The sequence below is a fragment of the Petaurus breviceps genome, unplaced genomic scaffold (assembly GCF_028583685.1).
Source record: "Petaurus breviceps papuanus isolate PSGF00001 unplaced genomic scaffold, PetGlider_PUasm1.0 90644, whole genome shotgun sequence".
In the NCBI taxonomy this organism is placed as follows: domain Eukaryota; kingdom Metazoa; phylum Chordata; class Mammalia; order Diprotodontia; family Petauridae; genus Petaurus; species Petaurus breviceps.
In genome coordinates this window covers 128,971-134,752 of record NW_027187298.1, presented here as the reverse complement: position 1 = coordinate 134,752, position 5,782 = coordinate 128,971, and positions in this window count along the sequence as shown.

Here is a 5,782-nt window from a genome sequence, read left to right as displayed (position 1 = left end):
CATTGTTCTCATTTTTTTTTTGCATTGAAGTTTGATTCTGAAATTGAGGAGTTAGTGGTTTGTTTAGAAATTCAGAAAGTGCTAGGTAAAATGATGATGATGATGATGGTAATAATTGTCTTCTGATTGATGCCAGGTGAGAAGAGTAAATGTACTCTCAGGCCACTAGAATACTAAAATTACTGTTTTTATATAGGGAAGTAGCATTAGGAGTAATATTTTTAAAAGTTAAATTAACTTCCTAGGTTTCTTTCAGTTTTTTTTAAAAAGGTTGCAGCTAGAATAGAATTGAACATGATACTAGACTTCAAATGATTCATAATTTCGTCAGTGTGAGCACTCCTTCCAGATAAGATGGCAAACTCTGCCTGCCTTGGATTCTTCATTAGGGTTTTTGTTTTCTTTTGTTGTGACAGAAAAATTCATCAGCAGGTGTCCAGCCTCTTGATGTTAACCTTCTCTGAACTTAGCTTGGCTGGTCTGTGAATGACACATGTACATGACTAAAGGCAAAGCCTTTCCAGCTTGGTAGGACCTATCAGATCATAGACTGGTGGAATTATTTTCAGCAGCCTAGAACAGTTTCTGTGACATTGTATAGGCGTTGTAGACTCTAGTGGAAGATATGTGTTGTCATGCAGGCATTAATAAACCCTTAGAAACAAATTTGCACGAATAAAACTTTGTTTGACCATTCATGTGAAAATGCTGCACAGACTATCCAGAAACACGTGGTCCTCTCCCTATGATTTGGTCTTTAGCTACATTTTAGTTCTTAGAAAGAAATATAATAAAACCAGAGGGACCCATTAAGGCCTTTATAATGACATGCTATTCACGATATATACTTTTGTTGCCATAGAAAGTAAAATAAAACACCAACATTTTAAACTTGATTTAAGGCAGTTTCTCTTCTGAAGCCTTTCTAGCAGACTAGGATTTATCAGATATTCTCAATACTAGTAGCTTAAAAAATCTAACCCTTTCAGATATTCCTTTTTATGCCTGCTTCTCAGGAGCAGGTCTTTTCCTACTCCTAACCTTCCCAGGAACACTGGGTAATTGCCAGAATAGAGAATGTTGCCCATTCTTTATTGGGTAAAGCCTGTATGTAAAAGGCAGAGAACCAGCCTACCTTTAGCTTGAACAGCACACTGGTAATATGGCACCAGCCCAGTCTGGATCTCGCTTCTGTCTAGGCTTGGCTCTGCCATTGCCTTAGTGTGTGACTTTGGGCTCGACCTGGCTCCTTGGGGGTCTCAGTTTACTTAGTAAGTAAGGATTTAGACTAAACTCCCAATATTATAAAAACTGCCAATTATATAGCACTTGAAAGTTTCTTGAGTGCTTTTATTTATGTATTTATTGCTTTTTGGAGGGGCAATTGGGGTTAAGTGACTTGTCCAAGGTCACATAGCTAGTAAGTATTAAGTGTCTGAGGTCGGATTTGAACTCAGGTCCTCCTGACTGCAAGGCCAGTGCTCTATTCACTGCACCACCTAGCCACCCCTAGAGTGCCTTTATACCCATCATCTTACTTGAGATAGAAAATACTATGCTACAAGGAAGTTGTCAGGAAAAGCCTATCTCTTTCCCCTTGACCTTCATTTTCCAGTCAACAAATTTGGTGAATTAATAATCAAAGTTTGGCAAATGGATGTAATTAATATCAAATGTTGACTTCGCAAATGTTTGCTCTTGTAATCTATATATGGTTGGGTGCTACTTTTCACATAGGAAGATGATACAGACTCCAAACATGGCTTGTGCTTTGAGCAGTTTTTTGTTTGTTTTTTTAATCCAACTGTACTTTCTTGTTCAAATGGCATATGAGGAAATCATGCTTTGCTAGAATGGGTTACCTGGGGGCGGCCAGGTAGCACAGCGAGTAAGAGCACCGGCTCCAGTGTTGGAGATCGAATCCCGGGCTCCGACACTTAGCACCCTCCCAGAAACACCTGGCCGTGTAACCTTGAGCAAGTTACTTAACCCCAATTGCTTAGGGGCGGCCAGGTGGCTCAGCGAGTAAGAGCACCGGCTCCAGTGTTGGGACGACCTGGAGATCAAATCTGGGCTCAGACACTCAGCACCACACCCAGAAATAACTGGCCGTGTAACCTTGAGTAAGTTACTTAACCTGATTGCTTAAAAAAAAAAAAAAAGAATGGGTTACCTGGTCTACTTAAACACTTACTGTGGATTGGTAGTATTAATCTGCATAATTCTATCAAAACTCAATACCTAATTTTTAAGAGCATAATAAATAGATATCCCTCATTCACCTTGGTGACAGTTTTCCTTTTGAAGTTATTTAAACAGTGGCAGCTTAATTTTTTTGCTAAAACCTAAAATGAAAAAAAAATTGAAATTGCAGAGTCATGGTCTTTGGGCTTGTGATATTTAGTATGGACTATATGCTAGTATTTATGATTTTAGTTCGATAAACATTAAATGTCCTAGTTTTAATTTTTACAAGCCCAGATGATGGTAAGTGAAAGACCCTGAAAATTTTGGTGTTTTAAACAACCAACAGTTATAAGTAGAAGAAATGCCTCTAATAGAGAGCAGTAAAGGTTTTTAATAATGGCATTTCTGTATGTGTACTTTATGCTACACAGTGTTAGAGGCAGCATGGCACAGTAGATAGTGTGCCGAACCTGGCATCAGAAAGCCCTCAGTTCAAATGTTGCCTCATACACTTATAATTTATAATTGTGTGATTTTGAGCAAATCACTTATTTCTCTGAGTCTCCCTTTATTTGTAAAGGGTTGTTATGAAGGTCAAATAAGGCATATGTATGCATATATGGGTGTATATGTGTGTATGTATGTAAAGTGCTTTGTAAACCTTAAAGGACTAAATGTAAGTCATTGTCATTAGACAGATTCCTGATAAATTTTTTATAATTTGTGCTAGGCGAGGTCAATTTTAACATAATTTGATTGTGAATTTTGTATGTACTGGGAATGACAATTCTTTATAGGGACAATGTAGCTACTTTCTTCTCTTTCCAGTGTTTCAGGAAACAACCACCTCGTTCTTTGAATAACTTTGCCCAAAGGGTAGTCTGGAGGATGGTAGGACATTTGGATAGAGTGAAGTAAACTCATGAAAGGGAGCTGAGGAAGAAAAAATTGTTAACAATGAATTCATTATGAGCCTACATGAAACTGGAGAAACCTAGGTAAGAAGTAAGGAGAGGATCTTCCTCTAGTTCTGTAGGAGCCCTCTTATGAAAGAGATCTGAGGTTGTGAAACTGACCCTTTCTCTGAAGTCTTCATAAAATGGACTGTCCTCCAAACCCTCTTGCATTGTGAAGAGAGTCTAGAGTGAATGTTCATCCCAGAGGGACTGTGTCACAGAGCTGGTCCCCTAGGAAAGAGAATGTCATTTGTTAAAAGGAAAATTGGAAAGCAATGAAAAAGCGAACGGAGTCCTTGGATGAACCAGCACCACCTTCTAGAGGCTGATAAGAACTTCAGGAAGCAGAGCTGTGGAGGCCTGGAATCAGGAGTAGCAACTAGTGATGCTTATCTACTGAGAGCTAAGAGCAGCAATTTTTAACCTGGAAATGGAACTTTAAAAATAAGTTTTATAGCTATTTTAATAAAATTGTCTTTTTAAAAATATAGTGTATTTCATTTAATGCATTTTGGAACATTCTAAGAAGGGATCTATAGGTTTCACTAGACTTCAAGAAGGGGGTTCGTGACAAAAGATTAAGAGCCTCAGACCTAAAGGCAGAAGCTTCCAGAAGTGGCATCCAGAGGAGCCACAGAGGGGAATACTGAGGTTCCACTGGCCCAGTTCCACTCAGAACAGTGCTATGCTGAATGACCAAAACCAGGGAAAGGGTGTGCTGGCTGCCAGTGCCTGAAGCCACGCTCATAGAAACTCAAAAATGATTAGAATAATGAAATGAGAGAATTAAAATTAACTAGGGTTGCCAACCAGTTGGTGTGAATTAGCTTTTTTTCTTTTTTTTTTTTTATCATGGAAACCAGTTATCTCTTACTGACATACTTGTTTTTTTTTTTAAGCAGTTGGGGTTAAGTAACTCGCTCAAGGTTACACGGCCAGTTATTTCTGGGTGTGGTGCTAAGTATCTGAGCCCGGATTCAATCCCCAGGTCATCCTGACACTGGAGCCGGTATGCTTACTCGCTGAGCCACCTGGACACCCCCTGACATATTTGTTAAAATCGCTTCTTACGGTTTTTATTTTGGTAAGCCTAGCTAGAAAGGGCCTAAGTTGGCATCTAATACAATTCGGTCATTTAACATGAGGAAATTGAGGCTTACACAATTTGTGATGTCGGGTATTACACAGGTAGTAATCGTGTAACCACAAATAGAGTCTAAATTCTGATTTGGGATTAAGTGTTCAGGCCACTAAACTACACTGCTTGACCCGTTAGACAAGTATTTGACCCTTCTAGTGTTCTGTTACCTCATCTGTCAAATGGAGATAATGCTTGGCTAATATTTCACACTACTTTTCTGAGGAAAGTACTTTCTAAACTGTAAAATACCATAAAACTGAGTGATTATTAATATTTAAAAAACAAGTCCTCTTTAATATACACATACACACAATTCCCTGGAGGGGGAACTGCCTAATTTGTAAGGAAATTCAGGATTCTGGAATGCCATTGGGGGAGGGAGTGTTTCCAGCTCCAACATTCTACTAGCTGTTATCTGGACCAAACTGAACTAAGTAAGACTCCTTGGAAAGAGCAGCTTCAGTTGAATTATGAGTGCCAAAGGCAGATTGCAAGATACTCGGAGAGTGTGAGATGAAGAAACAGGAGTCAAAACAGAAGACAACTTTTTTTTTTTTTAAAGAATTTATGAAAGCAAGGAGAGATATAGGATAATAGTTTGAAGGTATGGTAGCATCAAGTGAAGGTTTTTTTTAAAAATGGGTTACTTTGGCATGTTAGTAATCAGAAAGAAACCAATGGATAAAGAGATTTCTGGCTGAGAGGTGGCAGGTTAGGGACCCAGAGGATCCTAAATCTCCCACAAATACCCCAGGAGAGATTTAAAAATAAAATGCACTAGAAAGAACAATGATAAAACTAGAGAAAGACTTATAAGCACCTCTATCCAGGACTGCACAAGAAAGAAGACTGCTAAGATGATGAGAAAAAAATTTTAATCTACAAACATTGAAAATCGTAATGCAGATAACAGGAAGCCAATCAAAGCCTCATAGCGAGGTGAATTTAATGTCCATTTAACAGTGAATTAAATAACCACATCAAAACATTTTGCATAACAGCATTTTTATGTTAGCAACCAAGATTATGGGAGTAAGGTTTGTTCCTTTCTGGGGGTATTATCCAACAAAATGTAAATTCCAAGTAAAATTGGGGAAAAAAACGAGACTTTTCTGGAATAAAATTATAAAAGTTATGACATCCAGAAAGTGTCATAAAATCTATACATCTGAAAAATTAAAATGCATTCAAAAGGGAACTTGAGTAATAATCATCTCACATTAAAAAAAAGAGTGGGAAGGTGAAAATCTCTAGACTTAAAGAAAATATTAAACAAGACTAAAAAAACCTTAATAGGTTTTTAAGTACTGTACTTTAAAAAATGAATAATCATAAACCTATTTAAAATTAAACAACTGAATCATAAAAGTATGAGAAAAGTGAATGAGGAAGAATTCAGTCTAGCCAGCATCAACAAAATCTCACCCATATTACCAACTCAAACTTAAAGCCATCACTAACAATCCCAAACATAAAAGAGGATTAAAATGACCTTTCA